Source organism: Vulpes lagopus, chromosome 5, assembly GCF_018345385.1.
Source record: "Vulpes lagopus strain Blue_001 chromosome 5, ASM1834538v1, whole genome shotgun sequence".
Lineage (NCBI taxonomy): Eukaryota > Metazoa > Chordata > Mammalia > Carnivora > Canidae > Vulpes > Vulpes lagopus.
Genome location: NC_054828.1, coordinates 6,760,930 through 6,774,664, shown reverse-complemented (window position 1 = coordinate 6,774,664; position 13,735 = coordinate 6,760,930). Strand labels below are relative to the sequence as shown.

The following is a 13,735-nucleotide window of genomic DNA, read 5'->3' as shown; positions in this document are numbered from 1 at the left end:
TATCGCAGCAAAATCCGGAATTCTGAAGTTTCTGCAACATGGCAATGGCACAGAGCACTATCCATATGGTCCATGCAGCAAAACCCACAGCTGGTCTCTACCAGTGAAAGGGCAGGGGCTCTGTCCTCAAAGGCCCTGTGGGGTGGCCAAAGTGCAATCACTGTGAACCAGGGCAGTGAACACCTGCCTCTGGGTAGTGCAGCTGGTCCATTCAAACCCAAAGTCCCTAGCAAGGCAAGAACCAGAAAGAATGGGTGCCTCTGTGCTGTGGCTTTGGGGGCAGTGGGCCTGATCTGAGTGTGATGATATGATAATTATGCTGGGTTTTTTTTAAGATTTATTTATTTTAGAGGGACAGAATGGGAGTAGAGGGTGTGGGGTGGGGAGGGACAGAGGGAGATGGAGAATCTCAAGCAGACTCCCTGCTGAATGCAGAGCCCAAGTGGGGCTCAATTCCACAACCCCGAGATCAGGACCTGAGCCAAAATCTAGAGTCAGATGCTCAACTGACTGAGCCACCAGGCACTCCAATTATTATTTTTTTCATTGCAAGTAAGAAACAAAAACAAAAGGAAATGAAATCAGCTTTCACAATAAAGGGGACTCAGTTCTGACAAAATCTTGACTAGAATAATGTGAAAAAAAAAAACTCTCCCTACAAAAACAGAAATGCATGGTGAAATATAACCACAAAAAGAAATTGTTAAGTGTGTAGGGTGTGATTTGACCCCATGGCTGCTTGCTACAGGGAGGGATGTCAGAGAGGGGTAAATATCAGAACCAGTAACCCCGGGTCCTTGGCTTTGGCCTCCACATTGAGATGCATATAGAGATAGCAAGTAAGATTGCCAGCTGACAGGAGGTAGAGAGTTGAAACTATGACTCTTTGTAAAGCCAATCTCCTTAGAGATCCTTTAAGGGTTGATCGCTCAGTGAAAGGGTGGCCTAAGAAAACCCCATCACCAGGCACAAGGGATATGAGGAAGCTTGTCTAGCACAGCATAGGCAAGAGCAGCAGGGTTTTCAGAAAAGATCCTCTGAAAACTGCAAACTGCCTGTCTGCACTTTGAGAGTGGGTTGGAGGTCCAAATTTATATTGCGTGCATGGTCTGGGATTCATATGTCAAGAGAAAGAAATTGATACCAAGCTGGTGATAATCCTAGCCCACCTGGTAAAGCAGATGCAAAATGGCTTTAGAGGGACACTCTTAGAACTCAGGTAGCAGTCTCCAATTCCCACAGAAAAAAACAAGCTCTTCCAAAGATGAGCTCACAACATCAAATCCCAGGATGTGTGAAGAAAGGAGGTCATCTTGAACATGCCAGCAGGTGCCACAAACATGAGGATTAGAGCCCTAAGACAGAGAGAACAGAACAGCCCGCAGAGGAGAGTATGCAAGCAGAATGTTTCTATTGATTGAAGGCCAAAATGAAAGAGTCAGACTCTTAAGGAGATAACAATACATTATGAAGGCAAGAATGAACAGATTCGAGCAACATTTACAGATGGAATGACATGGTGTCTGAGATTTGGGAAGCCGTATGTGTACAACAGGAATGGCTGTGGGTTGATACTTGTTGAGCATGAAGAATGATATGTATATCTGGGCTTTTTATTTCCTTGTCTCTAATTTTACATACATTTGAAAATGTCCATAATGAAGATTAAAAAACAAACAAAATACAGATCTCCAGATAGAGCTCCTAGAAATGAACAATAGACATAATGAGATGGTAAAACTCAGGACAGGTCTGATGGCAGATTGTCCACAGATGAAGAGAGAATTGCTGAACTAGAAGATGTGAAAAAACATTCAGAATGCAAAGTAGAGAGATAAATATGTGAAAAACTTCAAGAGAGATCAAAAGACACAGAGGATAGGCCACCCCATTAGAGAACAATTTGACATTATCTAGTGACACGCTATAACTCACCACTTTTACTTCTAGGCAAGTATCCTAAGGAAACATTTGCAGGAGTGCTAGGCTGCGTATAAGAATGTTCACATCACGGGGCACCTGGGTGGCTCAGTGGTTGAGTGTCTGCCTTTGGCTCAGGTCGTGATCCCAGGGTCCTGGGATCGAGTCCCGCATCAGGCTACACAAGGGGACCCTGCTTCTCCCTCTGCCTGTGTTTCTGCCTCTCTCTCTCTCTCTCTCTCTCTCTCCGTGTCTCTCATTAATAAATAAACAAAATGTAAAAAAAAAGGAATGTTCACAGCAGTATTATGTATAATTGAGAAAAGGTGGGAATGAGCTAAATGTCCTTTAGTGGCAGAGAAGATCAATCGATTGCATTTATTCATATAACTGACTACTATAGATCAGTACAGATAAACTGTAGCTAATGTATCTACATGGATATATCTCAAAAACATAAATTGCAGAAGGATATTTCAGAATTATGACTTTTAGGTAAAGCTTTAAAATAGAACACAATACTACATACTGTTTCAGGGTACAGGTGTGTCTAATAAAATGTACTATTAGAAATAAATGGGATTGTTGCATACGATAATAAGGAACATCAACAAGACGTAAGAAGTCTGAGCTCTTATGCACCCAACAACGTGTCAAGGATGGTCAGAATTACATGGAGAAGTTGACAAATCCATTGTGCTGGTTTGGATCATCCAAGAAACAGGTCCAAATGGAGTTGACACACAGGAGATTTATTGGGGGAAAGATGTATGAAGGACAAAGAGGAGAATGTGGAGGAGCCGGCTGGAGAGCCACAGCCCACTCATGCAGGTCTGACATTGCAGAAAGAAGGAGGAAGCCTCCACGATGTGACTGAGAGGAAGCTTTGGCCAGACAGATGGATTATCCCCAACCAAAGACTAGGGCAGAAATGGTCCTGTTCAGCTCTCATACTCCCTGGTGACTAGCCACTGGCTGGGAGCAGCCCAGGGAAGTGGGAGGTGGGAATGTGGTTTGAGTGTAAGTGCCACAGTAGGTCTGAAGGTGTCCTGGTTGGAAGCTCTTGGCTGACTACACTCCCTGCAGCAGGTGCCTCTAATGGGGAATCTGAGCAGCACACGTGCAAGGCAGCTACAGGTACCATCACAGGAGAGTATCATAATATACACCTTACACAGCCCTCAGCGACTGACTGATCAAGCAGGCAAAAACAGAGACATTCTCCTAAAGATTAATGCCAGGAATTGAAGAACTGACCTTGCAAAGCATACATGGGACTTTTATAAAAATCATACATATAGTAGGTCACAAAGCCATGATGACCCATACAAAAAACCAAGAGTTGGCCATGATAAAATAAGATCAGAAATAAAGCATAAAACTTTTTTTTAAGTCATAGGTTTTGAATTTTGTTTACTTATTTATTTATTTATTTTAAGTAGGTTCCACACCTAATGTGGAGCCCAACGTAGGACCTGAACTCATGACCCTGAGACCAAGACCTGAGCTGAGATCAAGAGTCAGACACTTACCTGACTGAGTTGCCCAGGCATCCCTGTTTTGAAATTTAAATTCGTGGGTCATCCAATGAATCCAAATGTCATATGAGAAATCAGGAAATATTGAGAACTAAAGGATAATTAGGTCACTATGGGCCGAGAGTAGACAGGCACTGCTAAGGAAGTGTGCAGAGGGAGATTTATAGCCTTGCACACACATTAGAGAAGAAGAAATGTTCAAATTGAATGAGCTAAGCATCCAGTTCCAGAAGTAAGAAAGAGAATAGAGGGCAGCCTGGGTGGCTCAGCGGTTTAGCGCCATCTTCCACCCAGGGTGTGATCCTGGAGACCCCGGATCGAGTCCTACGTCAGGCTCCCTGCATGGAGCCTGCTTCTCCCTCTGCCTGTGTCTCTGCCTCTTTCTCTGTATGTCTCTCATAAATAAATAAATAAATAAATAAATAAATAAATAAATAAATAATATTTTAAAAAATGGTAACTGAGTTTAGTGTCTTGGACATAAAAAGGATACAAGGCCAGAGGATATATATGATTTGGGGAAGTTCCCGACAGGGAGTCTGATACGAGGGCCCTGGTTCCCTCCCCCTGGTCAAAACAGCAGTGGGAAGGCCCAACATGAGTGTGGTACCAGAACAAAACAAAGGACACTGGTGGGAAGGTGAGAACCAGGCAGGACCGGCTGCTCAGTGGGCACCAGGACAGGCTGCCAGGACCTACTGCAGCCCCGTCTTAGAGGCAGGAGCCGGGAGCCTGGACCCCGTCTTGAGAAGAAGCAGAAGGAGGGTTGACTGGGAGCCTGAACCTGAATGCACTTGAACTAGTGTCTTGATGCAATTGAGTTAACGCAGGAGTTTTTGAAGCCTAAAAAAAAGACAGTTAGCTTTTATTAGCAAGTTCACAGTATTTTAATTTTTTTTCTTTTTTTTGCCTAAAGGTGGGAGTGGGGACTTGTGAGCAAGACAGTTACATTTCTGCGTATCTCTGCTTACAGCATGAGGATTTTTATCCCATGATGGAGGCGTGCACAGGGTGCTAAGGAGCCAGAGGGGCTGGGTGTCAGGAGGCCAGTTTCGTGGGCATCCAGCCAGGGCAGCCATGCAGGCTCACATGGGCTTGTATTTAGAGTTTTATGCTCTGTGGCCACTATCTTGAAATTCTTAATATATTTTACCTTTGAATTTGTGTGTTATAAGTGAAGTCTGAAAGGACAATGGAAGTGGGGGCTTGGGGGCTTGGAGGCTTGGCTCTCAGGCAGTCCCTGTCTCCTACTACCTCTCTGGACTAGATGGTTCTCAGCCACCTGCCTCCTGGCCTCTGCCTCCCCACCCCAGCCTGCTCTGCCCTCAGCCCAGGCTGGTGGCTCAGTCATGTTAATGGGAGGGGGCATGTGGGGGAGGCCAGTGCATTGCTATAGCCCTCTGTTCCCAGCAGAGGCCTCGGGGTGGACATGGTGGACATGGTGGCAACTGTCCTTCCCTGGGCAGCCTGTGCCATGGTGTGTTTAACTCCGTAGGGACACGCCTCTGCCCAACTCCTTATCCAAGCACCAAGTTTCATTCTCTTGGGGTTCCCCATCCACTAGGAGCTGGGGTGGCAGGCTCGTGGGAAGGGGAGATTGACTTCCAGCCTCACAGCCAGGGCACTGTTGTCCCACTATGGCAAGAGGGGGATCCTGGTGGCTCTGAGGGTCAGCACTCTCCCTTTGAGTACCCTCATGCCCAATGGGGCATAACATTAAGTAGTGAACCAAAAGCCTCATGTCAGGCTTTTGAAGAAAGGGGAAAGCTTTGTTTGCTAGTGTCTTTTCCCTACTTTCTGAACAAGAGGCCTACGTTTCCATCGCACACTGGACCCCCAAAATCATGCAGCTGACTCTGGCATCAGGGAAGCTCTCCCAGGAAGGAAGTCTGCTGGGCCTTCGGCTGGGCTGGTACATCACTAGCAGGCCTCCTCCTCCTCGATGGCCAGGACCCAAAAGGCATCGCCCTGTTTCCTAGGCCGCCATCAACGTGGGGCCACGGTTTCAGAAATACTGAGGCCGGACTCCTGCACCACTTAGAACATGTCCAGGGTCCTTTCTCCCAAATAATTCAGGGTCTCCACGGGCATCTCACTTATTTTCTCTGCTACTGCGTGATTTTTGCCGCCTTCCTGCTCTTCTCCCTGGGAGGGCTGCCTTGGAAGCCATCTGCAGCCCTCGGAGCCCGACAGAGCATTCCACCACGACCCACCAGTGGGCCTCGATCCTCATCTGCACAGACACGTTGGTATATTAATAGCGAAGACACCTGCTGCACCTACTGGGTGCCAGGTGCCCCACGAAGCACTGATTCATTTAATCCTCTCACACCCCAGCAAAGTACAGGGTATGCACTTAGCTCTGCCATTCTGCACGTGGAGGGCGTGAATGAGTAAGGCGCGGGGGAGTTAGGATTTGAACCCCGGCAGGGAAAATCGCAATTGTAATGATGAAACACAGGAGTTTGCATACGCCTGAAATGGCATGCTGGAAACTCGAGTGCAGGCGCTGAGCCTGGAGCTTTACCTGCTGGAAAAAATTTTACCAGCAAAGGGGAAACACTGAGTCACTAACATTATGATGAGAGAGCACCCAGCCTGGAGAGCTTCGGTGAGGTTGGGCGGCCCCCCGGGATGGAGAAGGGGCAGGGAGGGGGTCTGGGGCAGAGGAACACAGGGTAGGGCTGGGTGGGGAGGGTGGTGTCAGATGGCTGGGGGCACAGACACATCCAGAAGCCACCATCGATCGCTCACCTGGGTCCCAGGCCCTTCGGATTCCAACACAACCCAGGGAGCAGCCCGGTCCCTGCGGCCTACCACTGCGCACCCCGACTCTAGGCTAACAGGACCACTCGTAGGAAGTCGTAACACTAAATCTGGCTGACTTAAAGGCCAGGGTGAGATTTTAGATTTTTAATAAAAATGTTATGTACTTGGCCGCAGCTGATTTATTTGAAGGCTACCTTTATTTCTTTCAGTCGCGGGGGCCCAATCTGTTTCCAAGGTTGACTCATTCCCCCCTCCCTCCCAGCAACTACCACCTCTTGGAGCCTGCTCCTTCCCCATGTGACCCCAGATCCTTCTCTGTATTTCTCCTGTGTGGCACCTGGAGGCTTTGGGGTTTCTGCCCACCTGTGGTTTATGACTGTCACAGTCTTTTCTGGGAACAGAGCAAGACTGCGGCCTCCCCAGCCTGAAGCCTGCGCTGGGGGACGGGGTCAGCTCAGTTCCCCACACAAAGCAGGTGCTGCCCCTCCTTCCCGGCCACACATTTGCCAGCCAAACAGAGGCCACACTTTGAAGACCACTTCGCGAAGTTACAACCATGACATTCTGGAGGGCAGTGGTTTCTGGGAAAGTGCCTGCGTTTGCTTAGACACACTTCTCCTGAGATCTTTGCCAAAGAATCCTGGAATTAAAACTCAGTCATTTGCAAATTAAAACTGATTTTTAAAGTAATATCTAATCAGTGTCGCCCATGTGTACATGCATTCACACATAACATATTTCATGCAGACACACATTGTGTCTTTAAACCTCATTAGTCTTCTGTGAACTGTGGAAATACATGAAGACCAACCAAATAAGAAAAGTAAAGGCCATTCGTTCTGAACTGGCTACAGCAAAGGAGTGAGCCAGTGTCACTTGCATTTTGACAAAGAGTCAAAAGCGGACAGAGTTGAGAAGGTCTGGTGTTTTGTGGTTGTTCTTTTTTTTTTTATTTAAGATTTTATTCATTTATTTGAGAGAGGGAGAGAGAGAGCACAAGCAGGGGAAGTGGGAAGCAGAGGCAGGGGGACAAGCAGACTCCCCACTGAACTGGGAACCCAATGTAGGACTCAATCCCAGGACCTCAGGATCATGACCTGAGCGGAAGGCAGATGCTTAACCGACTGAACCACCCAGGCGCCCCAAGTGGGGAAGGTTTACCATGGAAGAAGCCTTCTTCGGGTGTGCCCTGATGGGAGGCGGTTGGCCTGGGGATGCTGTAGGTAGCGGCCTATAAGGGGGTGCCCTATGTGATTGGTGAGGGGTACCTATTTGGCTTCCTCTGGTTGGTCCTAAATTGGAAGGGGGCACAAAAATTAGGGAGGCTGTCAGTTATTAATCTACATCTGGTCATCTGGGGTCAACTGTTACTGAAGTTGTTTAGCTTTGTGGATTGTCACCAGAGCCAGGAACCTGGCTTCCTGCAAGTCTGATTTACAGTAACCTGGCTTCTAGGGTTATTTATTATAGGTCAGGGGGTTGGTTTCCTGGGCAGGTTGCTGCAGCCCATGAGTCAAAGTTCTATTTTTACATATGCTCTGGCACTGTCCGTGTTTACACTCAGTCTCTCCAGATAATTATATAAGAATTGCTCAAGTACGTCCATCCTTTCTCTCTGAAGTGTAAATACGCCCACTCACCAAGTTTAAAAGGTGACCTTATCAATGAGTAGCAGTTATCTGCTTAAGATCGTCAGATCTCAAACAACTTCATAAAGCAAATGCACACAAACCACGCATTACTAAGGTGTAACCGCCTCACAAGTAGAGCCAAGCTTGTGTTGGCTACAGCGCAGAGATCATACAGCAACTGCAGTGGGACAGAAAATCGTGGCATCTCCTCTTAGAGCTGTGGTCGGGCTCCTCACCTGCCACCCTCCCTGCCCCGCCCAGATCCCGAGCACTGTCTCCCCAGGCAGCACCACTGAATGAACTCTGGTGGACAGAGAATTAGGGAGAGAGAAAAAGTCACTTGTTAATACAGTTCAGAAAAACTCATGCTTCCCCCTCCCCCTTTTTAAAGATTTTATTTATTCATAAGAGACACAGAGAGAGGCAGAGACACAGGCAAGGGGAGAAGCAGGCTCCCTGCAGGCAGCCGGATGGTAGACCCGATCCCAGGACCCTGGGATCAGTCCTGAGCCAAAGGCAGACACTCAACTGCTGAGCCACCCGGGTGCCCTTCCTCCTAACCTATTAGGACACATAATGTGGCCGGACTGCCCTCCTGCAGGGGAGATGATGGGGGTCTTTGGAAGACCCATCCTCTGTCTCCAGCCCCCCTTGATGGCAGGCACTGAGGAGGCGATGCTCCTGAAGCTGGTGCCCTTTCTTCCATCGGGGACGCATGGAGCTCTTCTCTGGGAGCATTTCCACCATCGGGGCCCCTGCTTTCTAACCAGGTGCTCCCAAGCCCATTACTTCACTGTGGCACCAAATTTCAAACAAAGGCAAGGAAAGGGGACCAAGGATGTGAGGCAAGCAGGCCCCTGGCCAGGTGCCGCAGAGGTGGAGTCGGGGGACCCGGACTGAGGCCTCGCTTTGCCCCTGAGTCAATAATGACTTTTGGCAAACCAGTTGTTTCATTCATTTCGTTTCAGATTTTTTTTCTATTTATTGGAGAAAGAGAGTGTGTGTGTACAACTGAGCCACCCAGGTGCCCCAGGAGCAATCCTTTTACAACCTAAGCCCAATCCTATTATTCTGCTCAAAATTCTCCTATAGACTCCCAGCTGCCCCAGGGTGACAGCCAACGTCCTCACAGTGAAGTATAAGGTCCTGCTGGACCCACACCCACCATCTCAGACCTCATCCTACTCCCTCCTTCGCTCACTGCCCAGGGACCCTGCTGCTGAGAGGTGATCTGTCCTGGTGTGTGGCTGCTGGTCCAGCACGATTATTAATGGTGCCACCTTCCCTCCCAGAGGCCCTGGTTTGGATGATGAATTTGATGGCTCTGCTGGCCTCTCCCCTTGCCGTTTCCTCCGCCTGGCCTGCTCTTTTCCCAGAGAGTTGCCTGCTTCCATCATCTGCTTTGGGTCTTTGCCTGCATGTCACCTTTAGTGACCCGTTAATGACCATGCCATTTATGTGGCACCCACCCCTGACCCCAGCACCTGCTACCCTCCTCCTGAGCTTGCTCTTCCCCCAGCCACCACGCTGTTTGTTTTCCTCATTTGTTGATTATGTGCCCCCCATGCCGGGCCATGCAGGCTCGGTGAGGATGAGCATCGTTCAGGTCTTGTCCGTGCCTGGATACCTACGACCTAAAACAGTGCTTAGCCTATGGGGGTGCCTGGGAGAGTGACTGGATGAGAGTGGAGTGCCTCTTTGGATAAGATGGTCAGAGAGGGGGCAGCCCCCGTGGTGCAGCGGTTTAGCGCCACCTGCAGCCTGAGGTGTGATCCTGGAGACCCAGGATTGAGTCCCGCATCGGACTCCCTGCATGGAGCCTGCTTCTCCCTCTGCCTGTGTCTCTGCCTCTCTCTCTCTCTCTCTCTCTCTCTCTCTCTGTGTGTGTGTGTGTCTCTATGAATAAATAAATAAAATCTTAAAAAAAAAAAAAAAAGATGGTCAGAGAGGGTTTCTCTGAGTGGTTCACACTGGAACTAAGGTCTGTATTATTTTCCCTCGGCTGGTCTGCTGCACCCAAGTACTAGAAACTTGGTAGCATAAAACCATGCAGATTTATTATCTGACAGTTCCGCAGGTCAGAAAGTCCAAACTGAGCCTCACTGAGCTAAATTCAAGGTGTTGTTGGCAGAACTGTGTTCCTTTCTGGAGGCTCGGGGGGGAGAACAAGTATTCTGGTCTTCCAGAGCTTCAAGAGGCCATCCACATTCCTTGGCTTGTGGCCTCTGCCTCCCTCTCCAAAGCCTGCAGATCTTCCTCAAAATGCCATCTCTCAGGATGCCTAGGTGGCTCAGTTGGTTAGGAATCTGCCTTTGGCTCGGGTCATGATCCTAGGGTCCTGGGATCGAGCCCCGCATTGGGGTCCCTGCTCAGTAGGGAGTCTGCTTCTCCCTCTCCCTCTGCCCCTCCCCGCTGCTCCTGTGCTCGCTCTCTCTCTCTCTCTCTGAAATAAATAGATAAAATCTGTATTTAAAAAAGAAAGAAAATCAATTGATAGCAAATTTTATTCCATTTGCAACCTTAACTCCCCCCTGCATGGAACATAATATATTCACATGTTCCGAGGATTAGGATCTGGACATCTTTGCAAAGAGGTATTAGACTGCCTCACCACAGTGGGGATGCTACTCTGGAGAACAGTGGTCAGGAGGGGCTTCTCTGAAGAGCTGGCATTGAAGGCAAGGTACAAAGGACAGGAAGGAGTCGCTCATGTGAAAAGCCAGAACTTTTCAGCCAGAGGAAATAGCATGTGCAAAGACCCGGGGCCGTGGAGAACTTGGTGTCTCAAGAAGCAGAAGGCTCACCCAGACTGGCTACAGTATTTTGACTAAAGGGAACAGTGGTCCTGGGTGACATTGGGAGAAAGGCTTAAATTTGCTAAATGGACAGATTTACCCTTCAAAGAGAAGGGGTGGGTTTATTTTCAAACCACTGGGAGGCAGGGAAACAAGATCTGGGATGATGCTGGTATTTTACTGGATCACACTAAAGCACTGGCCAGCAAGAGGCTCTATAGAAAACGTGCACACAGCTCTTCCTACAGCCTGCAATGCTTGCTCACTTGTTTAGTATGAGGCGGTTTCTATCAGCTGTCAACTTTATTTGTTTATTTTAAAGATTTATTTATGGGCAGCCCGAGTGGCTCAGCGGTTTAGCGCCACCTTCAGCCCAGGGCCTGATCCTGGAGACCTGGGATGGAGTGCCACATCAGGCTCCCTGCAGGGAGCCTGCTTCTCCCTCTGCCTATGTCTCTGCCCCACTCTCTCTGGGTCTCTCATGAATAAGTAAATAAAAATATTTAAAAATAAATATTCATTTATTTGAGAGAGAAAGAGAGGAAGAGAGCATGCTCATGAGAGCAGGGGGAAAGACAGAGGGAGAGAGAATCTCAAGCGACTCCCTGTTGAACATGGAGCCAACACAGGGCTCGATCCCACACCACTGGGATCATGGCCTGAGCTAAAACCAAGAGTCAACCATATTGAACTCTAGTTGGAAGAGGCGAGTCCAGTCTCAAAATGGAGGTAAAACCACCACCCGGTCGCCCCCAGCCCAACTCTGGCCGTCGCCACCACTGCCAAGGGGAGGAGGGCCATGATCCAAAGGAACCAGAGCAGTTGAGAAAACTGTTTATTGGTGGTTTGAGCTTTGAAACTAGAGATGATAGTTTAAGAGAACATTTTGGAAAATGAGGCACACTTACAGATTGTGTGGTAATGAGAGACCCCCAAACAAAACGTTCCAGGGGTTTTGGTTTTGTGACTTACTCTTGTGTTGAAGAGGTGGATGCAGCAATGTGTGCCCGACCACACAAGGTTGATGGGCGTGCAGAGGAACCAAAGAGAGCTGTTTCTAGAGAGGATTCTGTAAAGCCTGGTGCCCATTGAATAGTGAAGAAAATTTTTGTTGGTGGTATTAAGAAGATACAGAAAAATATAATTTAAGAGACTACTTTGAAAAGTACGGCAAAATTGAAACCATAGAAGTTATGGAAGACAGGCAGAGTGGAAAAAAAAAGAGGATTTGCTTTTGTAACTTTTTTTTTCAAGATTTATTTATTCATGAGAGACACAGAGAGAGACAGACAGACACAGGCCAAGGGAGAAGCAGGCTCCATTCCATGCAGGGAGCCCAACGTGGGACTCGATCCCAGGTCTCCAGGACCACACCGTGGGCTGAAGGCAGCGCTAAACTGCTGAGCCACCCGGGCTGCCCTGTAATTTTTTATGATCATGATACAGTTGATAAAATTATTGTTCAGAAATACCCCACTATTAATGGGCATAATTGTGAAGTGAAAAAGCCCCTTTCTAAACAAGAGATGCAGTCGGCTGGATCACAAAGAGGTCATGGAAGTGGATCTGGCAACTTCATGGGGCGTGGAGGAAACTTTGGAGGTGGTGGTAATTTTGGCCGTGGTGGAAACTTTGGTGGAAGAGGAGGCTATGGTCGTGGAGGTGGTGGCAGCAGAGGTAGTTATGGAGGAGGTGATAGTGGATATAACGGATTTGGAGGTGACGGTGGCAACTATGGTGGAGGTCCTGGTTATAGCAGCAGAGGCTATGGTGGTGGTGGACCAAGATATGGAAACCAAGGAGGCAGATATGGTGGTGGTGGTGGAGGATATGATGGTTACAACGAAGGAGGAAATTTTGGAGGTAACTATGGTAGTGGTGAGAACTATAATGATTTTGGAAATTGTAGTGGACAACAGCGATCAAATTATAGACCCATGAAGGAGGGCAGTTCTGGTGGAAGAAGCTCGGGCAGTCCCTATGGTGGTGGTTATCGATCTGGTGGTGGAAATGGTGGATATGGTAACAGAAGGTTCTAAAAAATTTTCAGAAGAAAAAGGCTACAGTCCTTAGCAGGAGAGAGAGAGCGAGGAGTTGTCAGGAAAACTGCAGGTTACTTTGAGACAGTCGTCCCAAATGCATTAGAGGAACTGTAAAAATCTGCCACAGGAGGAATGATGATCCATAGTCAGAAAAGTTACTGCAGCTTAAACAGGAAACCCTTCTTGTTCAGGACTGTCATAGCCATAGTTTGCAAAAAGTGCAGCTATTGATTAATGCAATGTAGTGTCAATTAGGTGTACATTCCTGAGGTCTTCTTTCTGTTGTAGCTTTTTCTTTTTCTTTTTCTTTTCATTACATCAGGTATATTGCCCCATAAATTGTGGTAGTGGTACTAGGAATACAAAAATTAAGGAATTTTTAACTTAAAAAAAAAAAAAAAGCAAGAGTCAGATGCTTAATTAACTAAGCCACACAGGTAACCCTATCTGGCATTGACTTTATTATCTTTTTTAAAGATTTTATTTATTCATTTATGAGAGACACACAGAGAGAGAGGCAGAGATGCAGGCAGAGGGAGGAGCAGGCTCCATGTGCAGAGCCCGATGTGGGACTCGATCCCAGGACCCCAGGATCATTATCACACCCTGAGCCAAAGGCAGATGCTCAACCACTGAGCAACCCAGCCTCCAAACGGCATCGACTTTAATACATGCTCCATCTACTAGCTGCTGCCACCCTTCCCCATGGGCAAGTCGGGTTTGGAGATGTGTCCAGAAAGCAGGTGAGGTCCTGTGTGTGAAGTCCATGAAGGAGTCACCTTCCATCTGGGGAGGCTGTATTTGGTGGGGCCACAGACCCTGGTGGAAAGGGATCCCTGGCGTGAATGGAGGTGGGAAAGGGTCAATGAGATGCACGTGCGTGCTCCCCCCAGCTCTCTGAAGACTCTTTTCCTTCTGTGTTAGTTTTCTACAGCAGCCACTGTAACAATGACCACAAGCTCAGAGGTTGAAAAGAACAGACATTCATTCTCTCACAGTTCTGAAGGCCAGAGCCCAAAACCAAGGTATCACTAGGGCCA

General features: G+C 48.0%; 1 pseudogene; it reads left to right on the top strand.

Moving 5' to 3' along the window:
* The first annotated feature begins 11,376 nt into the window (after positions 1-11,376).
* LOC121491942 lies at positions 11,377-12,692 on the top strand (annotated as a pseudogene).
* The last annotated feature ends 1,043 nt before the right edge of the window (positions 12,693-13,735 follow it).